Source organism: Danio rerio, chromosome 6 (assembly GCF_049306965.1).
Source record: "Danio rerio strain Tuebingen ecotype United States chromosome 6, GRCz12tu, whole genome shotgun sequence".
In the NCBI taxonomy this organism is placed as follows: Eukaryota; Metazoa; Chordata; class Actinopteri; order Cypriniformes; family Danionidae; genus Danio; species Danio rerio.
Window position 1 is genome coordinate 28,616,834 of NC_133181.1, and position 15,803 is coordinate 28,632,636.

General features: G+C 35.8%; 1 protein-coding gene and 1 long non-coding RNA gene across 2 annotated transcripts in view; both read right to left on the reverse strand.

Annotated features, from left to right (window-relative positions):
- hs2st1b (heparan sulfate 2-O-sulfotransferase 1b) overlaps positions 1 to 15,803 on the reverse strand; it is a 163,096-nt gene that overhangs the window by 79,849 nt on the left and 67,444 nt on the right. The window lies entirely within an intron of this gene.
- On the reverse strand, positions 746 to 7,609 carry LOC141386279 (uncharacterized). Its single transcript, XR_012407967.1, has 3 exons — positions 4,424 to 7,609; positions 2,158 to 3,651; positions 746 to 2,049 (listed from the first exon to the last, which is right to left on the reverse strand). It is a non-coding gene; the product is annotated as an uncharacterized lncRNA (long non-coding RNA).

Sequence of the window (15,803 nt, forward strand, 5' to 3'; positions counted from 1 at the left end):
TGATAAATCTAGAGAAGCAACTTCTGAGAGTTTAACAAACAGTCAGCCTAAATACTTGAATAATAGATACATGCCTCATAATTCATCCACTTTAAACCACTGATTCACAAAACACTTTTAACATAATAACAAAATTTGAGGAGTCTATTGACTATTATTCTCTGCATCCCTATTCCAGATTTGTGTCCCAGTGGGGTACCGCTTCCTCCCTGCCAGCACATCTCACTTCTGTTTCTGTCTGTCTGCCAATGATGAGCCTGCTACTTATGCCAAAGTTGTTAAAGGGAGGGATTTTATGTTAATAGTGTCACATTGTACTGGTCAAGTTAATCAAGTCAGAGACAACACAAAAAGCACCGCAACAAAAATAAATAAAATGTAAAGATATTTAGGCAGGATTTAAACACAAATCTATCCAAACATCTCAGACTTTTAGCATGAATTTTATCCCACAAGTCCTTGACTAATTAGTAGAAAACAAAGCAATTGATTTTAATAAGTCAAATGTCAGGATCCAGCCCTTACAGCCCTGTCACTCCTGTTTAATGTCTGTTTGTTTGTTTGTTTTTTGTATTAGCACATGGTTGTCTCTTTTGTTGTCTTGGCCATGTGCTCCCCTTGTCCTGCCTCCTTGTTTTCCTATGCCTTGGCCCCTTGTTTAGTCCTTGTTTGTCTAATTATGTTCACCTGTTCCTCATGTTCTCTACTCCCCTTTATATTGAGTTCATATTCCCCTTGTCCTTGCCGGTTCGTCATACTATCTTTTGTGTGCTTGTCTAGCTATTCTTGTTTAGTGCTTGATAGTTTTTTTTTTTTTTTTGTATAGTCTAGTTTTGTTACTTTCGTCTACTCTCCGTCTAGTACTAGTCTTTTCGATCTTTATCTCTAATTCATTTATCCTTTTGATTCTGTTTATTTATTTATTTTTCTTCTTTCAGCAAGGTTGCTGTCATTTTCAATTTTATTTCTATTTGTAGTTCAAGACTAATTTCAAGTTTTCATTTTGCCATTTTCGTGATCCTCCGTTTCAATCTAGTCCTAGACTTTTGTTAGTCCTTTTTTTTAGTTCCTGTTGCTGTGTTTTGCTTTCTGTTTTATTTCTGGCTATAGCTTATTTCTTTCGACCAATCACAACAGGCTGGGTCATCAGACCAATCAGAACAGATTAGCCTCATGCAAAGGAGGGGTTTGGGAACAAATGAATTGCTGAACAAATCATATGGGAGTTAATGAGATAACTATGCAAAAATAAATGCATATTATAAGACAACGAACGTGTTTTTTTGACCTTGCTTGAATATCAGCCTGTTGTGGGAAACCACCAAAACCAAAATATGACCTTTTATAATGCATAATAGGGGCTCTTTAAGTGATTGTTATATCAGTGGTTCTCAGTTCCTGTCCTTGCACAACACTGTTCTCAGATAACCATATGCTTTATGCACAAACTGTGTCTAGACTTACATGGTCCTAGTTCCAATATATTGTTCATTATACTAACCTAGGCATGGTAAATCTTTGCTTCACTTTGTTCATTACAGATCTGAGCACAATATGTATTGTGAACATTTCAGTAATAAAATAGACCAATGACCTGTGTCAAATGCAAAGCACACAAACACTGTGGTGTATTTTTTATTTATCTGTAAAGGCAGGGTCAGTGATGCAGGTAAGGAATGTGCAATGAATCACGATCGAAAAAAAAAACAAATTACGATATAAGCACATGCAATTTCCAAATCGCATAAGGCTGCAGTTTTCATAGATTAATTTATTTAGAATTTTATTCAGAATATGTTTTTGTGCACATGATTTTAATATGTTAACCAATCACAGGTCAAAATAAAAATGATTTGGCGCCAAAGAGAACTTAAACGTCAGTCGTTTGGGAGTATTTTGGATTCAGGAGAGAGGATGCGTCACAGAGCAAGGTAAAAAAAAAAAAAAAAACAGAGCAATACTACAAATCTGCTCCAACACTTAAAACAGCATCATAAAACACTGTCATTAATATAGTGGACTGTTAAACTTATGTACAGCTCCATTGTCCTGCTAGACCACATATTTTTACTGAATGCTTTTACTAAATGCTTCACCATGACCACAGATATGTGGTCTAGCAGGACAATGGAGCTGTACATGAGTTTAACAGTCCACTATATTAATGACAACTTTGAAATGAAACATCTATATAAAATATATCTAAAGTTTAAAAGAACCTTTAGCATGATGGGGACTTTGTGAAGAGCAACAAGTATCTATCACAACATTTAGTTTATGTTGTATGTTTTAAAGACAGATTTACTACACTTTTGGTTATTAAAATTAATATTATGTTATTTTATTGTGAAATGTGCACTTAATACATTTAGAATGTATGTATGTAGCTTGTTTAAAAAAGCAAAAACTGTTTCCTAAATCGCAAATAAAAATTGCAATTGCAATATTCATTCATTAAAATGGCAAAATTATTATTTTGTCCATATTGCACAGCCCTAATACAGGTAACTCAAAATATCTCAATTATTTATCAGGTAGAGCACTCAGTAACATTTCGCTCTGCTTGTGTCTCTCTCATTCTAAGCCTGTCCTCTCTTTTTAAACGCAAACACTGAGAGAAAACAGGTATTAATCATTACTTTGATTGAACTACTTTGGGTGTTTCCTAGTGATGAGCTGCAGCTGGAAGCACATCCGCTGCGTAAAACATATGCTGATTAAGTTGGCAGTTCATTCCGCTGTGGCAACCTCAGATTAATAAAGATGGAAAAGAGAAAGACAGAGGGACATTATATGACATAGGAAATGTCAACAGAACTTTGTACTTCAATTGAACATGGAATTGATTCGATTTTACTAAAACCTTCAATAAAAGTGCTCCCTGAAGGTCTTTCTACTAGGCTGTGGATATTCAAAACAAACAGCAACTCTCTCTCTTCAACATTACACAGCCATACGCCTCTTTTTCTAGGCCACCTTAATCAATCCTGAGTCACGTACCAGTGTCAGAGACAGAGTACAAACTTCAAATCAAAATTTCCCAGGACAGCAGCTGATTGGAAACAAGAACACCACGCTTCTGTCTAGACAGTAAGTCACCAAATCAATCTGACAGTAAACAGTCCGAATCAAACACATCACCTCAACATTAACCTCCAGCGAAACAAAAATGGAGCTTCAAATCCCAGCAAACTGACAAAGACCCAGTCTGGATACATGATGAACAGCCCCCTTTCTGACTAGAGCAGCACTGGCTAATTGGCGTATTGATTTCATGACAGGTGACAAGTATCCTGGCACTGTTGTGGGCTCATGCATCATCTGAAGTGGACAGATAAAGGAACGATGGGACACTATATGGCAGGCATCTTCAGCTCAACTCACAATAAAATAATATCCTTATTGAAGCTAATTCGCATTCTACTGGAATGAAGTATATTAAAAAGGAAAACGCATTCAAAAAAGATTAATATGTCATTTTTTTTTACATTCCATGTCTTTTGTCATTTTCCTGACCCATTTTGTTCCTTCAAATGTAAATCAAATCTTCCAGCCGCAACCCATCACCGGGAAACACCTGTACACTCCCATTTACACAAACACAACAGACAACTTGGCTTACCCAATTCACCTACACCGCATGTCTTTGGACTGTAGGGGAAACCAGAGCACCCGGAGGAAACCCACGCGACCACAGCGAGAACATGCAAACTCCACACAGAAATGCCAACTGACCCACCCAAGGCTTAAACCAGTGACCATCTTGCTTGCGAGTTGACAGCGCTACCCACTAAGCCACATCAACGCCCATATGATGTAAATAATAAAATATTAAACACTTTTTAAAAAACTAATGATTACAGAACCAACACAAAAATACAAATATATTGGCAAATAAAATGCGAAATGTAACTTTTCAGTAGCTTTCGCACAATGCTCTTATTCATGTTTCTTTCTGCATCCAAGCATAATATTGAACTCCTATAAATTATGAAAAAATATAACAAAAATCCATGTTTTTTGTGACACAACATAATAAACAATAGAGCATAATATGAAACTATATACTATTTATTTTATCCATTCAATATGTATCGTCCTTTGTTCTATATAATTTACTGTTCATTGTTTTTGCAGTATCCATTCCTTCTCCATTTGTTTTCAACGTTGATTTAAGTGTTGTTACATTTTTATAACAAAAATCAATTCAAACACATTTAAGCTGCTCATAACCACATACTATAAGATTAAAAAAAAAGGTGGCACAGTGGCTCAGTGGTTAGCACTGTCATCTTACAGCAAGAAGGTCGCTGGTTCGAGCTCTAGCTGGGTCAGTTGACATTTCTGTGTGGAGTTTGCATGTTCTCCCTATGTTAGTGTGGGTTTCCTCCGGGTGCTCCGGTTTCCCCCACAGTCCAAAGACATGCAGCATAGGTGAATTAAATAAGAATAAATTAGTCGTAGCATATGTGTGGGAATGGGAGAGTGTATGGGTTGCAGCTGGAAGGACATTCACACTGTAAAAAACATATGCTGGATGAGTTGGTGGATCATTTCGCTGTGTTGATCCCTGATGAATAAAGGGACTAAGCCAAAGGAAAATTAATGAACTAGAAAAATAGATTAGGTTAGATTAGAATATCTTTATTGTCCCCAAAGGGCAATTAGGTTTACAGCAATAGCTGACAGTTGAAAGCAACAAGTCACACTCAACAACATAAAATAACAGTACACAATACAATAATCACTTATTCAGTAACCCAACTGCAGTTGGACAAATGAATACAAATATCTGTTGGACCTTGCCCATCTAGAATAAGTATACCTTCAGCCTGATAGGCAGAAGGCAAAACTTTAAATAAAGTGGGTGATTCTCATCTGCTACAATAGACATAGGCTTCTTTATGACTCTCTCCTCATACACTTGTCCAATACTGAATAAGCATCCTTTTTAACAATTTTAGGTGCTTATGTACTAATTTTGAATCTCGACTATAACATTCTGCATCGTAATTGGATGTAAAACCTGCATACTGTATGAGTAAATGCAGACATAATTTTTCTTTAAAATAGAAGAGTGACATGTGAGGTAGAAAAAGGTGAGAAAAAAATGACCAAAGAAGTCCACTTTACTCAAATAACCAGCCAAACATTCTAGACTGGTGATAATGTCAAAACTAAGCACAGTGTAAATGTTTAAAGGAGCTGTGCTTCAGAACAGTGAGAATTCACATTGTGAAATAAATCTCTCGCTCTGACAGAATGACTGAAGGTCAAGGTTAGCAGTAGTATTGATGGGCTCTGTGTGGAAAAAAAAAAAATAAATAAAAAAAACCTCCCATGCTCTCAAATAAAGCACATGAAGGCTCCTTCCGAAGCTAAATTTACATAAAGTAAACTGCGGCAACAATTTTTTTTTTCACACAGCACAAACCCTCTCAACAAAGATTATTACATCAAACTTGCATAATTATGTTCAGCTCCAATAAAACGCATTTAAGTGTCTGCAGTCAATTTTACTTTCCCTCATAAATCATGCATGAGGGTCGATTTTAATGTGCTGCACATCTATTTCTGTGGAAATTGCACTACCAAGCATCAAAAGTTTCAGCACTTCATTGTGGGCTCCTGCGTGGAATAAATGATAAATATTGAGGCAAATCCAACTGACACCTAAGATTAATCTCACCGTGACAGGAGAGAAAATGTATGTTCCTCTGCCATTTCTTTCTGACTGTCCATCATGCACTAGACCGCTCAGTACCTCTTTCTTTTCAATCTCTGTCCCTTCCCTTATGGAATTTTATGAGTCAATCTCTTTTCCATAGTCTTTTTCCACTCGCTGTCTGTCCTCAATTGTGACCAATGTGCAGCTTGGAAAAGACAATCCTATTACATGATTGTTAAAAATAAAGCTACTTCCAGGTTCTTCGTTTTATGGCGATGATCGCTTTAAGTAACAAAACCTACATGTGATTGCAGAAAGAAAGCTGTCACATTTGTCTTTCCTGTTGCTCATTGTGACCTACAAATACAAGGCTGGATGTATCAAGGCATTTCTGGCGTCTGAAGAATCACGGCATTAGAGATGGATGCTCTACAGAGACATATCTGCATCACAGGCTATTTTCAGCTCCCTGTCAATCTTACTTCCTCTATTCACCTTGTCACTTCCTGCCTTGAAATGCCATGTTAGAGCCTGTTAATATACAATTACATTTTTAACTACAAATCAAAGCAGACGGGTCAGAATAACAATTATTTTACAATACTTTACTTACAATTAACACTGCAACTAACAGAATTATATAGCAACTAGAATGGTCATATACAGTAGTGGTACAGTAGTGACACCTCACTTTGTCAGGCTAGCAGGAGTGCAAGTTTTTTTTTTTTTTTTTTTTTTTACCACACTGATTAGGTGATTTTGAAAGACATGTATGAGCTAAAGTTGTGCTTCTTTTTGCTATCAGAAAGTTATTTCTTTAAGCAGAAAGTTGCTAGGCAACAGAGGAACGTATATTCAAAGGCAAGATAATAAGTAGTGGGAAAGGCTATAGAATACACAAGACTATAGAATCCATAAGATCCACCTACTATTACAGAAGCCAATCATCGATCGCTATAAACTGACATTTCTTCAGGAAAAGTTCAGACAAGACGTGTGCTTTTGCTTTTTTAGCTTGGTGGTCAACAAACGCAGTGTAATCTCAGTGAATACCTGCTTCACAGACATAGGAAAACTATTCAAATAAAGCTTGAAATATGTGCTTTTAAATGAACCAACTACACTTAAAAACAAAAGTTTTTTGGTTTTGTTATCTGTTTGAAACACACGCAAGGTACAGTTCATTCTGTCAAACACACATCACATGACAGCAATTACTCAAATGGCCACAATTTTGTAAACAGAGTTGCTGTCATTTCTGGAGGAGATTCGCCATCAAGACCAAGTTGTGGATTACTTCATGAGAGCAGCACGATCTGACGATCATTATCCAGAGTATGATAATGTGTAGAATAGCCATAAATGAGGTTTGGGATCTCGTTCTTTTTCAAATGAGTATGCCCATTAGCAACCTAAGAATATGCTGATTTTATTTGATTTGGACGTTTAAACAAAAATTATGAACCAGTTGTTTAATTTTGTTGGTGATCCTAAATTTGTAATGTAATAGTAAGCTTGGCAAACAGTTTTGGAGAATTTGATGTCTCCTTATCCCAACAGACTACCCAAGCAAACTGCACGAGAGGTGTTTCAAAGATGGCACCAGAGTGAAATGACTAGCCTTAAAGGGACTTTGGTAGTGGATACTAAAATGCATGCGGTCAGTTTTACAGCTATGGTGAGTCAAGATAGAAATACTCAGAACTTTTTGTGTTCTATGATTTTAATAATATTATAATATTTGTTGAAAAAGAAAACATACACACAATTAGGAAAAGTCAAGGTATCATTAGTTATGTGGGTTTTATTTTAACAAAGTTATTAAATTACAAAATTTAAAAATTTCAAATGAGCGTCTCTGTAGTTCTAGTGTTAAACAATTATAAGTGGGCCATATGACTTCAACTTTTCAGCTGTGTTATTTAAAGATATTTTTTCCCTCTTTAAATAAGGTTGCTATTGCACATATACATTTTTATAAATGTCTCAAACATTTCACATTACCACAACGAAATGTGTAACTACAGAGTACAAACCAAACAAATAAAAAGTCCTAAAAATTATTAACACAAAAAAAAATTTCTATATAATTTAATGAAACAAGCCATGCTTTAAGATCTGTATGATTTCAACTTGATTTGTTTCTAATTAAAGCTACAAAAGTCCTTCAGTCAAGAGCAGTGCGAGATTTTGTCTTGTTTTTTGTTGTTTGATTAATAATAAGAAGAACATTCAGCAGCAGGAATATAACCTGTCATTGTAACACCTAAACAGATCGGATTTACAAATAAATTGAGACCTAATGCAATAATTGTTTTATCTACATTTTTTTTTTTATAATTGTTGGAGTTCAAAATCAAAATTGAGTACTTGCACAGCCCTAAGCAGATCTCCCCATCTTTTTGAATCTTCTTGGTTAAATGTCTCTGGTTTTTGTCATAGAGGCTTGCAGTGGACACTTCCTGTGAGAATGCATAGCAGAGCTACTCATCCAAGCCTTGAAAGATGGTCCTACTGCAATGCTCTGGCAGGCCTTCACACCAGCTCCACTAAGATTTTGCAGATGATCCAAGAATGCCCAAGCATGTTTCCTCCTCAACCAGCCAAAAAGAACCCCCCTCCTGATTTCCCTCCTCTGCAGGCTGGGAACTAGATAGTGAGCTGTAGCCCTAGCATTTGATGTATTTAAGTATTTTACAGTGAATAATAAAACGTTTAAATAGCCTATATATAGAATTTAGAAACAACATGCTGCAAACTGCTAATTTTGGATTTTCCTGTGTGTTTGTGTTTGCCCACCTTCAGAATTTGCTTGCTCCCCAGGTAAGTACTGGCTTGGCGCCAGGTCTGCTCCACTGGCTCCCAAATGTGGCCAGGATCAATTTTAAAGATTCTATGCTGACTTTCAAGACTACCACTGGGACATTGTTTTCACACCTCAGCTCACTGCCAGCTTAGGTCAATTAATGAGCGACAGTTTGTTTTTCCTTCACATAAGAATAAGATAAAATAATTGTTAAAACAATAATAAATAAGATAAAAATAATTGTCAACTGGTAAGTCATCGATTTGGGTGCGTACGACATGGTTTTGACTGGCAAAGCGCACAATTTTTTTTTAGACTCTAGCGAACAGTTGATTTGGGTTGAACTTGAATCACTTTGACGTGGTGCCAGGCGAAAGTATGAATCAGCCCTAACTAATGTGTTCAAATAGGTGACGGGTTACTATAACGGTAAAGCGGGACATTCAGTGAATATTTTAAATGTCAGATTAGAGCTGCTTTTACTTTAATAATGTTGATGTATTTTTTAAAACATGACTGTCTAAACTCTCAATTTTATTGTTTAAAAAGTAATTAACTTGAACATTCTTCTAACTACGCTTACTGTATGTTACAGAGCAGGTTCTTAGAGGTCTGAGCAAAATAAGAATTGTAATTTCTGGATGATGCCAGTTTGTCCTTGTGTGACCTGGGTCTAAATGAATCCTTCTATATTCCACAGCAACACATGTTCAGAAGAACATGAATGTAAGAAAGAGTGTTTGTGTACAACATGAAAACAGGACAATGTACTAAAATAGAACAAATACCCTCAGGGTTCACATTAGATGAATCAGGTACCACACACACCATTAGTGTAAAAGGCTTTTTAGGACAGCTCCCATTATATCGTGACACAAACACATTAAAAGCCTACTGCCTTCCTTCTCTTTTTTAATGATTATTAAATAAAAACACATTTACAGTCTTTTTTTGCATTCAATATTTAGACAAACTATAGAAAATAAAAACATAAGACTACAGCAAGCAACATCTGTATGGACACAGAACCAAAGAGAGAACTGAGCTGTTGTATTCACACAGGGACCCTCAAAAACCTGTGACAATTCCACCAAATTACTCAGCTTGAGTGTTACAGAGAGTCATTTATGACTAATTCATTAACATCCCAAAAATACATTTCAAGGACCACTAATGACCTTTGAAAGGTCTTTTATTTCGGACCCAAGTGGGGAAAAACAATGTGCACTGATGCACACACGATAAGATAAGATACTCTTATGAAAGAGAATGCTACAAATTAAAGGTTTACTTGTATTCATGTATTTATTCAGATGTTATTCAGAGATGATGTGGGAAAGTTTTAAAAGGAACATCATTCAGAAATACCCCATTACCTGACAGATCTCAATGAATTGGGTGTCCTGAAATAGCAGGCTTGTTATTTCAACATCCTATGGTTTTATAAACCACAAAGAAGAGACTACTTTTAAGTAATTTTGGTAGGCAATCAGAAGTATCAGTCAGTTTGTTTGCTTATAGGATGGTTTATAGGGGAAAGAGAAAGCTGGCAGTGGGCTATTTGGAGTAGAACATTCAAGTTAAACACAATATTAAGCAGTTGACAGTTTGTTGTGTAAGACAAAGCTTAAAAAAGAGAAAATATCTAAATCAGTAGCCACCTTTACATAAACACAAGAAATATATACAGTTGAAGTCAGAATTATAAGCCCCGTAAATTATTAGCCCCCTTGTTTATTTGTTTCCCCAATTTCTGTTTAAAGGAAAGAAGATTTTTCAACACATTATAAAAATAATAGTTTTACTAACATATTTCTAATAATTGATTTATTTTATCTTTGCCATGATGACAGTAAATAATATTTTACTAGATATTTTTCAAGTTAATAAGTTTAACTAGGCAGGTTAGGGTAACTATGCAAGTTATTGTAGAATGATGGTTTGTTCTGTAGACTATCAGACAAAGTATATTTTAATATAAAATATTGATAATATATTATAATATTCTAGCTAAAACAAAACAAATAATACTTTTTACAGAAGAAAAAATATCACCAGACATACTGAAAAATTCCTTGCTCTGTCATTTGGGAAATAAAAAAACAAAAAAACAAAAAACAAAGAGGGACTAATAATTCACTTCAACTGTATATGAACATATATAAGGGCCTCATTTCACTTTAAGTTCTCATTTTCTATAGATGGCACAGATCTTCTTGATGTGACAATGTCACCTGAAGAACACTATCTGGATATAGGAACAGAGATTCAGGCACATCCAGAAATTCAGTCTGGGAATACAAAAATAAAAATAAAAAAAAAAAAACGTTCAGAGCATAACATCAAAAATAATAAATCCATAATAAATATAAAATATTTATAAATAAATCTACATTTCTAATAAAAAAGATAAACAATATAAGCATTAGAATAAAGCCACAAACTGCAGAACAAATGTGAGCAAAATGCCTAAAGTGCAGGGAGCATATATTTAAAATGTGAACCATAAACGATTCAATAGATAACATCAAGTGATAAATAAATAAAATTAAATTAAAGAAACTAATAAAATGATGGAATTAGTCAAAATGTTTTGTTTTTTTTTAACTGCTGCAGTTAATGGTAAACTGACATGGCATACTTTTTAGCCAATGTTTTCTGAGAGCACACTCATCCTGCCCAAAAATATTGTCAAGACATTGCATTGGTTCAACTGTAATGGATCACCGTTAATCCGTGATCCATATGGACCACAACCCACAGTTCAGAACTCATGTGACCCGCGGATTAATAACTTTTTTGAACTGGTAGGATAATCCAGCATTTATAACAATTGCAGAGGGATCGCCTCACGCGTCATTCAAATCATGTGTATGAAAGCATTTTGGCTTCCCTGTAAAATATAATGATGACAGGAAAAAGTTGTGGTGGAACCTAAATACTTTCTTAGATTATTATTAAAAGGTGTTTTCTGCCATTGTTTGTTTAGCCTATATTAATGCATTCGGTGTAATGCCGCACAATTTACAACAGAAAGAACGGGATTTCAATTCAAACCTATTCGATCCTTTGAGACAAAAAGATTCAAATGGCTGTGCCCACTCATATGCAAATAAGGTGAATAATCCTAAACTAAATTTTGTGATTTTTGATTGTTGGTTTGACATTTTCACCAACAGGCAATGTATGGCAGGTGTGATCAAATTTTCCCAGTGTAAGAAGATTTGAGACAGTTTCCTGCAGTGTGGCTTCAGATACAATCACTGTCAAACCAAGAACAAACAGGAGTGCAACAAATCCAAACCTCCGCAGGGAAAACGGATTTTATTGTCTAGGAATCTCATGATGAAAAAATATATGCTACAGATTTGCTGGATTGACACGGGGATCATGTTTGTACAGTCTGTCAAGCTACAATCCTAAAGGATCATTGATAGTCACACAAACTCAAATTTTAAATTGCTTTTAATGGTTCTCTATCCCCTTCAAGAAGCCACCAAATAGTCTTTGTCTGACAAGCCATTTTCCAGTCTTATGCTGCATCCCAATTCGCATACTTTCCATCCTAAATAGTATTTTAAAATAGAATTAGTATGTCCCAAATCGTAATATGTTGAAAAGAATACGCCAAAGATTCCCGCTTAACTATTTCCGGTAAAACTTTTAAGTGTAGAACCATACATACTCTAACCGCTAAAAAGGCCCATAATACATTGCCTGTTGGACATGATTTTGATTAGAACTACAAATGCGGGTGAAAAGCGCAAATAAACTACAAACATGATGAACTCTCGAGACCAACCATCAAGTAGGGAGGCTTAGGTAAAGATGTTTGTATGGCTGTTAATTTATATCTAGCCAACTATAAAATATTAAATTGTGTTGTCAGTGTTATATTTCATCTGCTACAACAATAATAAACTTGTATAAAGACATTTTTGGACATTAATGTCTGAATGCATAATTATCCATAGACCAGAGGAGATTTCTCTGCATGAAAGACTCGTGAATTATCCTGCTGCTGCTTCTCCAATAAGATAGGAAATTAAATATGACAGAATTGTGGATTTGTGGATGATTGACAGACTCATAATCAAGCAACACAATGATCTGTTAACGAGAAAGCAATATGCCTCAAACCCTGCACACTCTTCTGTTAAACACTTAAAAGTATATACTTTTCCTTTACAAAAAAGTATATATATTTTAGGGCGTAGTATAAGTATGTAAATTGGGATGCAGCATTGGAGTCTCTGCTATTGAGTTGAAACGTTGTATCAGGTGAGATTAATTAAGGAGATATGAAATGGGCAGTGTTATGGGGAAACTTAAGGAAGGTGGTTGAGATCCACTGGCTTAAAGCCCTTTTAAGGGTCAGTCAGAGACTCATCTTTCAGCTTCCAAATATTACGTATAACATCTAAGGAGCTATGAACTATGCCCAAATGTTCCTGTTTGCCCAAATCATTTCATCTGAGCAGAGACTGGAATCATTTATATATATATATATATATATATATATATATATATATATATATATATATATATATATATATATATATATATATATATATATATATATATATACTTTTTAAAAATCATTCAAATTTCACAAACATTTTACAAAATATTTTGTGTTCCAACTGAATGAGGTTTTGAATGCAGGCGGAGTAATGATGAAATCATTTCTGAATGAACTGAATGATGTTCTGCTGTATTGAGACAACACAAAAAGGGGTCAGAAACAGACAAGTAAATATGTGAATCAGAGACCAGACACATGATAACCTTCACATACCACTAAATTTTTGCATCAAACAGCACATACACAATCATGGCCTCAAGTCAATTGAATATGGTTACTCTCCCCCAATATATATATATTAGATGTGTCAAAATGAATTGTTTCTTTGGTGCACTGCAATGCAGAGACAAACAATTCGGTATTGGTTTAGTAATAATCATAACCCGTTATGTACTGACGTCATTTATCAGGCAAGTGCGAGTATTTACAACGCACCAACTACTTAAAAACGCAGAAACTGTGCACAATTTCACTGTGTGTGTTTGCTGGACAGTCTGCACTGACACAGCAGAAGCCCCTCTTTAACTGCAATTGAGAGAATTGAAGCAAACTCCATTTCTCTCTCTCACTGTGTCCCATTTGACCTGCTGGCGTTACTTTTCCTCTCCTCTCGGCTGTTACAGCGATACTTCTGGATACGGATATCATGGATCGGCTGTGATTGCCATTGCTGTTTATCAGTGAAAAGTGCCAGAGCATTAGAGCCAATCACAGCCCTTTCTGTAGAGCACATGACTGATCATTAGGGTATAAGAAAGAACTAGACAAGGCTCAGAAAGCGAGCAGGATATTTATATTTGATTATTTGCAATAAATGTTCATGTTGTTGGGAGCTGTCTATTCTGCGTGAGCTAGACTTTCACCTTGATATTTTAGAGCTGATGTTTACCTGACTGTAGCACTGTAGGTGGCTGTAGGTTGCATTGTAGGTGGCGAGAATGAGTCTTTGAACCTGTGTGTACTGCTAATGTTAAATTACCACATCAAATGTGATGTGCTAACATGGATGCAGTTCACTAAAGTGAATCTGATTAAGGTTAGCTCCACATCTAACTATCAGCCACATGTAGAGTTTATGCGTTAGAGTAAAACATACAAATAAAATAGACCAGGTGCTTTTTAAAATGAATGACGGTAAATGAAAGTCAAACCGTCTGACAAACGCTGGCACAGCTAAACAGATCTGTTTTCAGTCTTGATTTGAATGTGCCTAATGTTGGAGGACATCTTATCATTTCTGGAAGCTGAATCCAGCAGCAAGGGGCGTAGTGGCTGAAAGCCGATTCACCATGCTTTGACTGAACTCTTGGAATTTCTAGTTTATATGATCCTAAAGATCTGAGTGATCTGTTGGGTTTGTATTCAGTGAGCATTCCTGTAATGTTTTGAGCTCCTTGGCCATTTAGTGATTTATGGACAAGTAATAATACTTTAAAATCTAATCTGACTGTAACTAAATACCTGAGGACAGGTGTGATGTGCTCTGATTTTCTGGTCCTGGTCAGAATCCTGGCTGCAGTGTTCTGGATGAGCTGCAACTGTCTGACTGTCTTTTTGGGAAGGCCAGTGAGGAGGCCGTTACAGTAATCCACCCTGCTGCTGATGAAAGCATGAACAAGTTTCTCTAAATCCTCACTAGAAACAAAACATCTAATTCTTGCTATGTTTTTAAGATGATAGTATGCTGATTTGCTGACTGCTTTGACATGACTATTGAAACTCAGATCTGTCTCCAGAGTCACACCTTATTTTTTGTTGTTTGACCCATAGAGCCAAGGTACGCATTCACCTTGAGAACCTCATTCCTGTTCCCAAAAGCAATGACTTCGGTTTTCTCTTTGTTTAATTTAAGAAAGTTTTGGCACATTCAATTGTTAATTTCATTAATACATTGGCAGAGGGTGTCAATGGAGCTGTAGTCATTAGGCAGTAAGGCTAAGTAGATCTGAGTGTCATCAGCATAGCTGTGGTAGGAAATTTGGTTCTTTCTTATTATTAGGCTCAGAGAAAGCATTTAAAGGTTGAACAGTAGAGGTGCCAGAATCGAGCCTTGTGGGACTCCGCGTCATGGATGTCCAACTTGACCTATGGTCACCTATACTGACATAGTAACCTCTCTCTTCAAGGTAAGATCTGAACTTTTTGAGGACCATTTGCCAAACAGGCCAACCCAGTTTTCCAGTCTGGGCACTGAGATCGAGCAGTAACAGCCCTGTTAGTTTGCCTGAATCTGTATTTAGGCGGATATCATTGATTATCTTTATAAGAGCGCTCTCTGTACTGTGATGTTCTCTGAAACCAGATGTCTAAACACCCCTTGAAGTTTAAGAACTTGTTAACCTAGTTGAAAACAATGTTTCCAATGATTTTGACAATGAAAGGGAGATTTGGGATTGGCCTGTAATTGCTTAATAGGGTGTTATCCAGGTTGCTCTTTTTCAAGAAGGGTTTAACAACTGCAGTTTTAAATGAGATAGGAAAAATCCCTGAAAGAAGAAGCATTTACCACTTTTAGAAAATCAATTTCTAAACAGGTAAAAAACATTTAGAAGAATGGTGTGTGGAGCATGATGTGGGGAGCGTGAGTCTTTCTACTGTTGCAAAGAGTGTACAAGCATTATTTACGTTGTTGTTTAAAAGGTTTAAAAAGAAAGTCTGCCTAGCAGTGTTTAGTTATACACTAAAAGCATGAAGACTAGAGATATTATAATGGACTACTAGTTTCGTCTTTCTCAACATACGCT